We start from the raw sequence: 11,743 nt of genomic DNA, 5'->3' as shown, positions 1-11,743 counted from the left end.
AAGTCTCTTTTAAGCACAGGGTGAGATCCTGAGATAAAAGATGAGTCACCCAGGCAATTAAAAAAGGTAAAAATGCAATGTCCTCACACACCCACCTCTGCAGTGTGAGCAGAGAGGTCTTGCTTCCCAGCAAGGTTCACTTATGCATTTGCCCCTTGCCAATAATGCCCACAAAGTTCATGCAATGCGTAAAGATCTCAGAAATAGTTGTTTTTTTCCAGCTTTGCTTTCAGAACTAGCAGTGGCTCTTTCAAGCTGAAGTTTGGGAGACACCAACCCCATTCTTTTTCTTTTTCTAACACCTGGCATTAATTAAACTGTTTTTCCACAGTTGGGCAATTAGTTTGCATGTCTCCACACCAGTGGAAAATCAAAACCATTTGTTTACAGCTGGTTTTGTTCACAGGTTCTCAACCTGCAGTACTTGGGCTGCAAACAAAGCAGAGCATTTGTTTATTACAGCAGTAGTGAGAAGCCCAAATGGAGTGTTGTGGTGTTAGGTACTGTGCAAACATAAAAAGGATCTGTCTGTGGCCAAGGAGCTAGTCCCAACATGGATGTGGGGCCAGGCTGTGATGTAGAGCCAGAGCTGGGAACCCTGCCCTGTGTAGATGTAGCAAGAGCTCTTAATTTTTATTTTATGGACAAAGTGGTTATACAAAATGACCCCATCGGGCCTCAGCGTTGTCCTCCATCTGTGAGAATGGAAGCCTTAAAATGAACAGTGGCCTACAAGTGCTGCATCTGAGACGTGGCTTAGTGGGCAATATTGGTGGTAAGTGGATGGTTGGGCTTTTATGCTTGTAGATGTCTTTTCCTTAATGATTCTATGGGTGTGCTGGATGCACTGGGCATCAGTCAACGTCCTCTAGAAGTGACACACCGTGCAGGCATTGCTGGTGATGTTTTACCTGGGTTCAGTGCTGCATCCTTGCAGGGTTTGTACCTTGCAGAGTTGTGTGCAGCCACACGAGGGTGCAGTGTCCTCGGGCTGTTGAGTGCTGGGAATGGGTCCTGCAGCTCTGCTGAGCTCCTGGGTCCTCTCCACCCCTAAATATGTGAGTGGGGATGCTGGGGATTTACAGAGAGAGGATTTTAGGTATCCTTGAGAGATGCAGCCTCATCTTCAAAGAAGGGAGCAGCTGGCAATGTTAGGTACTGGAGACTAAATGGTCTTGGCTGTCAGCTTCTTGTGGAGCCCTTTTTTAAGGCACATCTTTTTGTTCTGTATCACATCCCTTTATCCTTTCCCATTTCCCAGGCTCCCGTGCTTGCAATGAGCCCTTGGGAATGTGTGCACAGCCCCATTACCCTACAGAGGCAGGTCTGGGCTGGAGTGAACTCAGCTCTTGAGCTGTGGAATTTGTGTGGTTTGGTGTGAAGATGAGAGCTTTTGCACAGCCCTGTGCAGGTTTTTGCCCCAAGCATATGTGGCAGGGAGAGGAGCAGGTAGCACAAAGCAGCTCATTCCTGTGCTCCTGAGCAGGAGAGATGGATGTTTGCAGCCTCAGTCCCTCTTAATTACACACTGAGTGTATTTGAAGACAAGTTTCGGCCCCTAGGATGGCAGCAGGCCATGCTTTGAGCAATTAGTTTTTCCCTGGCACCATTCAATTAAACCCCAAGCACTTTGTTTGGTTGCTCTTTTATGTCTGTGCTGTGAAGGCTCAGACAATGGCCAGCATGGCCTGCAGAGGAAGGAAACCAATCTTTCCACCCAACCAGGGAACCAGCCAAAAATTCAGCCTAGCAATTGCAGTCTCTTTGAACTCCATTCTCAAGCAGAGAGCCAGGACCAGTGCAAGGACCTCACTGCTATCCTGGGATGTCCTGGTTCCAGGGGCAGGACCAGGGATGGAGTTTGTGGTGGTGACCATGCATGGTCAGAACTATCCTCCTGAGAGCAAGGGAGACGTCCCTTTAGCATTGCTGGGACATTACCTCCTAGGCAATGCCCACAGACCTCACCTCAGGTGTTTGCTTAGTATGACTCTTTCTGAGCCATCCACTGCTTCTCCATATGAAGCAAGTTCAGAGGGATTCAGGCTGTGGATGAAAATCCAACATGGCTGTTAAATGCAAGGATGTAGCCCCTGGCTCAGGGGGGGTCTGTATTTATAATGCTTGCAGCATGACCAGGTGATTCTCTTTACCAAAACCTACATATTCCATTTTGAAATCCCAAAGAAGACTTGAAACGGAAGAAGGAAATGAGCTCCTGCCCTTCACTGCTTATTGCTTTATGTGTTCTGAGAGAGCTTTGTATTTAAACAAGCACCATTAATTACTTGCAGTGTTTATTCTTTACTTTAGCAATGCATTGTCCTCGGGAAGGGACTTCTTAAAGCATCGGTGAACTCTTGAGGGCTTTTTTAATTGTAAAGCCAATGCCCACTGGTGCTGTAGGCCTTTGTTGAGGCCATTTTGTCAGACGTGCATTGGCTTTATAACATTATTTTGAAGCTGCAGTTAAAATGAAGGTTGGGAATTGTATTTGTTTTGCTGCTTTGGGTTTGTTTTGTTGGGGTTTTATTTTGGGAGGGGGAGGAGGGGGTGGTGAGGAGCAACTATCCGAGCAACATCCCAAATTGCTTTCTCTATCCTGCCTGCTTTGGGGCTGCCCAGGAGGATGGCTGCTCCTCACAGTGCTTTAGCTGATGGGTTTTATATTGCTGCAGCAAGACCTGCCTTCTGCACTGATGTCAGCACTCAGGGCGGGACTTTACAGCCCTGTGGGTTTGGGATTTTTTTTTTCTTCTTTTTTTTTTTTTTTTCTTTTTTCTTTTTGGATAATCCTGGCAAAATTCCTGAGCAAAGTTTTTTTTCTCCCTTTTTTTCTTTTTTTTTTTTTTTTTTTTTTTTTTTTTTTTTTTTTCTCTTGAGCAGCCCCTATACATGCTGCCTCCGAGCCGCTCTCTTATTACTGCTCACTTCCTGAAGGGAGACTTTTTAGCAAAGCCTGTAGCTGCGGCACTGCCTGGGTCTGACAGAAGGAGGTTATTGAGGAAGGCGACATAAACCCTCAGCCTGGAAACTTTCTGACACTCACAGGACTGAGGGGGAGAGAGAGAGAAGAGCTTTTGGCCGCAGCTGGGAGAGGAAAAAAAAAAAGGAAAAGGAAAAATTAAAAGAGGAGAAAAAACACACATACACAAAAAAAGAATTAAAAAGGGGGGGAAAAAACAAGAAGAAAGAAGGGAAAACGCTAGAGAAGGTAAAAACGCTCTTTAAAATAATCTTTGCAGAGAAAACTCTTTGAGGTCGGAGTGGGGTGGTCTGGGGAGGAGGGAATGCGAATGTTCTTTGAAATCAGAACCGTCTCCCTGGAGAAGGAATGAGCCCGAAGAGCGTTGCATGCTGGAAAAAACATTTATGAGAATGAAAACCATGTTCACCCTTCTCCAACATTCAGAGTTTCCATTAAAAACGCAGGGTTGTGTTTCAAAGCGTCTGCAGACAGCGGCGGTCGGCATCTGCTCACCTCCCCCTTTTCCTTGCGCCTCTCCACTTCTTATTGCGTGGAGCTGCAGTCGCATGTTTGCTGCTCTGAAATTGGGTGCTCTGAAAGCAGAGCTGCTGGGTTGGGGGGAAGCTCTTAATTCCAGCATTACGGTGGTGGTTGCAGCAGAGCGGAGCGTTCTTCTCTGTCCTCATTCCATGAGGATAAACACAGATTGTGCTCCTCTCTCTCTTTTTTTGCTCTCCATCCGCAGGAGTGGTGCGGGTGGGGGATTGTAAACTGTCTGACCTGAAAAAGCTGCAAAGTCATTAAGCTGTGTGCATCGTTTGGCCCTGCTGCGTGGGCTGTACATGGTCTCTGCTTTGATGGTATTTTAAAGGCTTTTTTAAAAGGGTTTTTTTAAAAGGCTTTTTTAAAGGAGATCAATCCCTCCGAATGTGTTATTTTAGACATCAAAGTAAATATTAGTGATGGTGAAACGCCAGGAGATTATCTCATTAGAGCTGGAGGAGCCGTGCTATAAATAGGAAAGATTTTATAAACTAACATTGATAAATCTCTATCAGAGAGGGAGCAATTGGGGCAGGTACCGTGCTTGGTGGCCAAATTCAACATTGCTGACCATTTTGGGCCTGTTTGGGGGCTGTTCCACTCAACTGTGGGCATATCAGTGAGCTTTTGTTTCCCTGTACTGGTCCACACCAATACCCAGGTTGGCTGGAGATGGGTCAGCCAAACCAGAGATCTGTTTCTTATTCTGTTCGTCAGTGTTGTTGTTAGCAGAGCTTGCATGACTGAGTGGTGATAGCAGGAAGAGTTTTGGAGTCTTTGCTCATTTTTTGTCTCCATCACACTATAGATGATGGAAGGGGAGATGCTGTGCTGGGCTGTGCAGGTATTCCTAGCAGTGCCGTGCCTGGACTGGCTCAAACCCTCACCCAATGAGGCTTCCTTCAGTGCTGGGGAGATGGTTCCAGTGTCATGAAATTTCTCCATATAAGGCTCATGCTGGCTGCCTTGGTTGCTCCATCCCATTGTTCTGGGCTGGCCCCACCGGCAGCACCCTCCACTTTCTGTCTCCTTTCTATTTGTGAAACCTCCAATGCCTGTAGGTGCGTCTGCTGTTGCGTTCCCCCAGCAGCTGCTTGGTGGTGTGATGGGAAAGGTCCTGTCATCTCCTCTAAATCATGCTTTCCCCAGATAAGTCTTTGGGGCTGAGCTGTTTCCCTTGGCAGAGGAATGCCCTGATAAGCCGGGACTGAATGAGCAATCAATGGGGCCAAGTGGAACCCTAAGGGTACGTGTTGCCTGCTCAACATAAACAGTTTCTACTCGTCATGCGAGAGGCCTTTTAATTACCAACCTGTATGTTATCACAGATGGCTCAAGGCCACCCAATGTGCGTGTTACATGCAGTGCTGATCCAGAGTCTGCATGGGCTCTGCTGCCCAGGGAGCAGCTCCATGGAGGGCTTCCAGTGCAGGTTGCATCAGGCCCACCCAGGGGGTGGCTGTGTTAGAGCGCTCGTCTCAAGCTTATCTGAAACCCCCAACTCCAAAAACCACTTTTCTTGCCAAGTTTCCAGCAATTAGTTCTTTCGAAGCCAAAAACACCGCAGGATGTGTTTGTCACGTCCTGTCCTGCCTAGGTCTCCAGTTAACTCAAATTAACTTAAAACAAACAGAATTTGGACCGAATTTGTCAAGTTTTCAGAAACGATTCCCTCGTGCTTAGGATGATGTCAGTTCAGATGTGCTGAAGACATGTAAGTCAAAAAGATCTTTGCTTGACCCCATAGCCAGTAGGAAATGTTTGCAGGGCAAGGAGTCGCAGCCATTTCCTGGGAATCTGCAAGGAGGTCAGATCCCACGTGCAGCTCTTGCAGGGTGAGAAACAGCAAAACCACCAGCCTGGGTATGGATTCACTTTTCAACACCAAAGGAAGTTTTGTAAAGGAATAACATCAGGCAAATCTTGCTATCTCGGTTACTGGGAGTGCCTTAAATCAAGTCTGCAACCAATTCCAGCTTTGGGAGACTCTCCAGTGAGAAACCGTGCCAAAATAGTTTTGCTCCATCTGACTTCAGTAGAGCAATGTCAGTGGCACATGCTAAGTGCAGGGTGTCCATCCAGCTGCTCTGCTGCTCTCCTGCCTTCTGTATTTGCCCTGGCTGGGAAAAGACATGCTTGGGATGTGCCATGGTTGTGTATTCGGTGTGTCTGCATTCCTTTCGATCATCCCAGACCACCATTGCTGCTATTGTTTTCTACTCTTCCATTGTAGCTCCGTTTTTTTAAGGAGTCCAAATTAATTCCTGTGCAGTTCTAGACATCTCTCTAAACTCAGTCATTCATAGATTCCTGTTCCTAGTTGAATCTGAGGGTGAAATCCTGGCTCCTTACTGTGGGAATTGTGACACTGACCTTAGCAGGGCCCAAGACTTCACCCCAAAGTGGCTTCGGTCAAAACCAGCATGGAATCACTGCTTCAGCCCTATCAGGGTAAGCATCTCTCTATTCCCACCGCAGTCAGGCACAGATAAGTGTGCCGGGTGGCCTTTGGGTTGCAGCTTCCTCCTTAGGAAGCCACATATGCTTGTGAGACAGCACGTTCTGTTATCCCTGTTCTGGGTGGGGGGTGGGATCTCAATGAGTGCCTTCCAACTGCAGTCATCCTTTGTTCCAGAGTGGCAGGACCAAGCATAAAACCAAATACAAAACCGTGGGTGCGTGGAGTACCCAAATTTGTTGGTGGAGCATGACAGCGTGCAGGCAGCTTAAAAGGGGTATGTGGGTGCCAAGCACTGACCTGCATGTAACAGAGGTGATGTCCACCCACCCCACTGGGGTTGCCCAGCTGTGCATGAAAGCTGGCAGCCCCAGCCTTGTGCATGTGGCCATCGCATGTGTTCTTACATGCGTGGTATATGTGTGTAGTTGGCGAGGTCGCCGTGCAGTAGACAAAGTGCTCTTCTTTTAACAACTGCTCGGCCGTCTTTTTTACTTCTGCTGTTTTGTCCGTGGCTGAAGCCAGCAAGGAGAGTGGTGGCAGGGGGCCAGCAAGTCTGGGTCACATGGAGCAGCTCCAAACCATTGCATAAGTCCGTCTGAAAGCGGACCTGCATGAGAACTGGTAGAGTCGTCTCCTGAAAGGAGAAGAAGTCCAAGGCTGTGCTGCTTGGTAGCACCTTGCCTTGGGCTGGTTCAGCAGTGTCTGGGCTCAGCCCTGCAGCTTGCACTGCTGCAGGCCCAGCACCCCTCCCTGATGATGCTACACGCTGGCACTTCTCTAACGCTTTCCTGTTGAGGACCTCCAAGCATTTTACCACACTTGGAGAAGTGCAGTGACCCCAGCTTTCCAGATAGGGCCAGATCCTTATGTAACAGAGAGATAGGATTTCCAGAAAGCAGAGCAGTCGGTGTCAGAGGGAAGCTGGGGCTCCCAACTCTCCACTCCTGTGCCTTCACTTTCTATTGGGCTCCTTTTGCCCCTTTGCTGATGGAATGAATAATCCCACTGGATTTTGGAACAAGCGAGGGGGGCAATTCATTCCTTTCCTCACTAAGATTGCCCTGAACATTCTCGACTGTAAAACAATTCTTGTGTTTTTAAAAAAAAAAAAACAAAAACACTCCCACACAGTACTGGAGAGAGCCCAAAACCCTATGAAGCTTTGCTTGTACAAAGGGATGGAGGGTGTGCCCAGTTTGAGCACGGCAGGGCCTGGCGCAGCACAGAGCAGGGGCAGTAGGAAGGCAGTGAGGGTATCCCCAGCCCTGCAGTGCTGCAGTGGGATGGAGATGTGGGTTTGTACCCCTCACTGCTTGGGTTCAGCCTGACAGAGTCAGTTTGCATCCTGGCACTGCTGATGGACACCTTTGGGTGAGATTTGTTCTCGTTTTAACTCCACAGAATCAGACTTTCTCAGCCAGGCAAACTCCAAATGTGACCCAAAATGTGGGGATTGGTGCCTGCAAAGGATTGAGTGGGGTGTGCTGTGATGGTGTGCTGAGGGTGCCCCGAGCCAGTGGAAAGGGGCAAAGTTCTGTCTCTGCTGTGTAGGGAAGCACAGGGATAGATACAAGTGGATCTGAATGGGTTGCTGCAGAGCACTGACCATCCCATGGCTACAAGCTGCTGTTTTATGGTGAATGATGATAACTGCATGTTTGTTTCGAATTCTTTGCCTTCCATGCCCCCAGAGAGGCCCATCTTGGAGCTGATTGAGGTTCAAGATCTTGTTTTCAGTTCTGCAGATCTGTGATTTTTAACCCATTTTTCCCATTCTGCCACTCGTGGTCCTAGCAGTGAGCTGACAGCTAACGCTGAGTTCTCCTGTTTTTAACCCATAACTTTATTCCATAGCAGAGGAATGACTTCCCAGTGGAAACCTTGTCAGTCTGGCAGGCTGATTGCAAAACAGTTTCTGCCATCTGCAAATCAGCAGGTTTCCAGCTGAGCAATCCCTGCAGATATTTGTTGGGAACATCAGGGCTGCCTCTCATTCATGGCTGGGAGGTGTCAGGAAGCTCTGCACCCTCACATCCCACTGCAGGACATGCAGCAAACAGAGTGGGAGCAGTCCATCCTACAGGTACCTGCTGGGTAATGGGAGATGTTTGCACACTATGGGAATTCATCCTGACTCTGGGGAGCAAACAGGCAGCTTCCAAGAGGGAGGAATTTGTGGATGTCAAAAGTTTGGGGTGCACAGAGCCCAGGGAGATCAAGGAGGTAGAGGTGATTTGGGGACATGACAGAAGAAAATATCCCCTCTCACCCATGGTGAGGGGCCATGCACAATGGTCAAGCAAACAACAGGGGCTAAAGTAGAAAATGAGAATCATTGCAAAGAGTTTTAGCATTGGGAGAGATCTCAGGTTGGGTTCCTTTCTGGTAAATGGGAATTGCTGTAGGGTCAGCTGCAAGCAATGCAGGAAGGAGACCCAAGCAGAGCTGCTTAGCAAAGCTCAGCAGGGCTTTTAAAGCATTCCAATCCTCAATTAAATAATTTCCTCCACACTTGCACTTTATCTGAGCCACCTGTGTGTGCTCACACTTGTAGGCATATGGAAATGAGGACGGTGTTCTGGGTATCCCTCTTGCTGTCTCCAGCAGCACTCAACTTTGCAGGTCACAAGTGGAAGGGATGTGGTGGTTTGCATTAGGCTGTGTCCCTGAGCAGAGCAGCATAGGTTGAAGTCAGGACAGTCGGTGGAGACCACACGGAGTTCTCCTTCTGCCCTGTGGCAGTATTTGCAGAACAGATTTCAGCCAAGGGTTTCCAGCCAAAACTTGTGGGCCTCCGTGTAGCAGCAAAAGCAGGTGAAAAGAGGGCTGTTTTTATGGAAAACCTGGCCATTTGGGGATCAAACTCCATGAGCTACAGGCACTGTGAGGTCCGTGTGAGCAGTGGGCATGTCTGAGGGGTCTTTGCATTTGTAGAGCCACACACTGCAGCTGGGCTGTGCTTCTTGCAGGGCATGTGATGTTATGCTGGTGGTTGGGTTGGGGCTGCAGCTGGCATCACATCCTTGGTGTTGATGGGAAAGGCCATTAGCTCTGGTTTACAGCAAACACCAGATCCACAGAAGCACCAGACTTAGGGACAGTGAGTGCCCAGGGATCAGAGCATTTTGAGCTTAGAATGCCTTGCTCAAGTGATGCAAGATGTAGGTGATAGAGCCAAGTCATATAAATCCCATGTCAGCCCCTCACCCTGGGACTATCCCTCCTATGAGCACTGTATGCTGTTGTCAAAGCACAGCAGCTTTCATTCATTTGTTAATGCTGTCACTTATAGCAGAGCTCAGAATCACTCTGCTGGGTGAAGCTGCCTCACAGCCCCGCTCTCACTGCACACTGGGGAGGATGTATTGGTGGAAAGGCTGGGGAGGGGAAGGGGGTGCACTGCAAGTATTTCCTCCCGCTGGGGAATGCTGGAAGCAGAGATCTGTGTTTGTATTTATTTCTCTCTCAAAAAGGGAAAAGGACACCTGAGCTCATCATTTGCAAAAGTTGGATGAGAAACCTGGAACCCGCCGGGCTCTGCATCTTTAAAAGTATTTAAATTCCTCTTTTCTGCACTAGGAGGCACCTTGAACCTTCCTCTTGGCCCTGACCAGGGCCCATCTGCTTCCTATTACCTTCCCATAAAGCTGCCTCACCAGCCAAAAAGCCAGGCTTTCAGGGAATTCTGTCTGCAGCCCCGATGTTGAAATTAGTAACAGTTGTCATCTGTTTTTCTTTTTTCTCTTTTCTTTCCTTTCTTCCAGCTTGAATTTTAACCCCCCTGCTTCCTCCCCCCCTATTTTTTTGAGTGTTTTTGGTGTCGGAAGAGGAAACCTTGAGCCCAGCCACCCGCTTGAGCCCCATCACCTATCTGCAGTCCTTGCTCTATGTCCCCGCTGTCCCCAGGGCAGGCAGCAGCTCCGCGTGCCGGCGGCTCAGCCCACGGGTTCATGCAGTGAAGCCACCTTGGCACAGGGATCCGGGAGCGTCAGCCGCTCTTGGGGCCCCTGCCAAGGACAACGAATTCCTCGGGAAGGAGCAAATCGCAACCGGCCCAAGCGAGGGAGGCACGAGACCGGGAGAGGTGACCCCATACCCTGGGCCTCATTCAATTATAGCCGGTCCGTCCCAATGCAAGGCAGTTGGGTCCCCAAGTGTGACTTGATCGCTGCCCTTTCGGAAGCAAAATGTGAAAAGTGAGGTTATGGAAAACTTTGTACATGCTGAAGATGCCACGGAGCACTCGCCTTTGCCGCTTACTTCCTCTCTTTTCCGTGTTTTGGGTCTGTCTTGTGCATGGTACAGCCTCCTTGGGGTCTCGGAAGTCAATGGGATGCGTGTTCCCTTTGCTGTGTGTAGGAATCAGAGCAGGAGCCCTTCCCCCCCACCAGCAGCTTACGGGAACGTTGCAGCTGTAATTCCGAACACGTGGCGCTCGGACCGGAGCTCCTTCCTGAGGTCAGGGGGCTGCGGGCTCACAGCGATTGGGGTTGGGGGCTGCGCAGGGTGGGCAGAGGGGAGGAGAGGTTGCTGCTGCCTTTTGGGGTCGTGGGGAGGAGGTAGGACAGGAAATAATGACATCCTGGAGGAAGCTAGTTCGACAGCTGAAAAACACAAAAAAAATGAGTAGTAGAAAGCTCAAGAGAAAATACACTTCAGCTGAGCAGCTTTCTGTCCGCAGACCTTGGAGTGGTGACAGAATTGGAGAGCTGGAATCTCAAGCTTTAATAGATTCTGAAAAATGCTGACTTAGGAGAGCGCTGCAGCACGCTGGGCTTTGGTTTCGCCTTCTGCTTTTCTCAGTTTGCTTCCTGCAGGGAACGGGGACGAGCCAGCCTGCACTACTGCTGCCCTCGCCTTGCCCTCCCTGCAGGGGACAGCCTGCACTGAGCCGCTGTGGTCACTGAGACCTGCAATACTCACATCAGCATCTCCATGTCGTGGTGGCAGAGGGCAAAAAGCCCTGCCAAGCCTCCCGGCTTTGCTTCCTGCTTCCGTGTGCTGAGCAAGAGCAGCTCGAGAGGGGATTTAGAGGGTTGATCTCCACTTGGTTCTTGTGGTTGGTGATGGTTTGTGCGGTCTTTGAGGCAGTGGCTGTGGGTCTGATTTATTCTCATGCCTCTCCTGTGCAGGCATATCAAAGAGGGGAGAGCAGAACTAGAAGTATGTTACTGACTACCTTGAGGGAAAGAGGTGATCCCTCCATGATCCTCCATGAGGAGGGATGGAGCCTGGCTGGTAGTTAGGCTTTGCTTTTCAAAATGCACCAGAACAGAGTGAGGCAATGGTTGATATTGGTTGACTTGGTTATTCCAAGTGTTTCCTTGCTGGGATGAAGATCACACAGAGGCCGTTGCTGTTGGTGCCTTTGCAAAACCCACCATCCTTCCATCTCCAGCCAAACCTTGTGCATGTTCCCAAGTGCACCTTTCTTGAGCCTATCCTGTGATGCTCAGGCTCTGAAGCTGCTGCAGAGCTGAAGCCAGGCTTTGGGATGGGCTCATCCATCACCTCTCCACAGTGCTCTATGGAAACATCTGTGTTGTGCTCAGTGCCTTCTCCCAGGCAGAGCATAGCTCTTCAGATACTTGGGATTCTCCAGGCAGGAGATATGTGCCATATTCATTGTATACGTCATCCGATCGCTGGATAGAAGTGAAAACCACAGGCTTTATGCAACTCTCCAGCTCTATGTGAGTTCTGTATAATTGCCTCAGACTGAGTGGAAATTATCTGCAAGCCAAAAATCTTTCACTGAAGCAATTAGCAAA

At 49.2% G+C, this 11,743-nt stretch overlaps 1 protein-coding gene across 2 annotated transcripts in view; it reads left to right on the top strand.

Annotated features, from left to right (window-relative positions):
- Nucleotides 1-2,870: 2,870 nt before the first annotated feature.
- ADAMTS10 (ADAM metallopeptidase with thrombospondin type 1 motif 10) overlaps nt 2,871-11,743 on the top strand; it is a 37,689-nt gene continuing 28,816 nt past the window's right edge. Inside the window, exon 1 of one of the 2 annotated variants that reach the window (XM_015886630.2) lies at nt 2,871-3,214. The gene's annotated coding sequence lies outside the window, so the exon portion shown is untranslated. Of the gene's footprint in view, nt 3,215-10,111; nt 10,431-11,743 lie in introns of those variants that run through there. The other variant, XM_032440986.1, reaches the window with a different exon arrangement.

The sequence above is a fragment of the Coturnix japonica genome, chromosome 28, assembly GCF_001577835.2.
Source record: "Coturnix japonica isolate 7356 chromosome 28, Coturnix japonica 2.1, whole genome shotgun sequence".
Taxonomy (NCBI): domain Eukaryota; kingdom Metazoa; phylum Chordata; class Aves; order Galliformes; family Phasianidae; genus Coturnix; species Coturnix japonica.
Note: the sequence above shows the minus strand (reverse complement) of the source record. Positions and strands in the feature narration are given on the sequence as shown.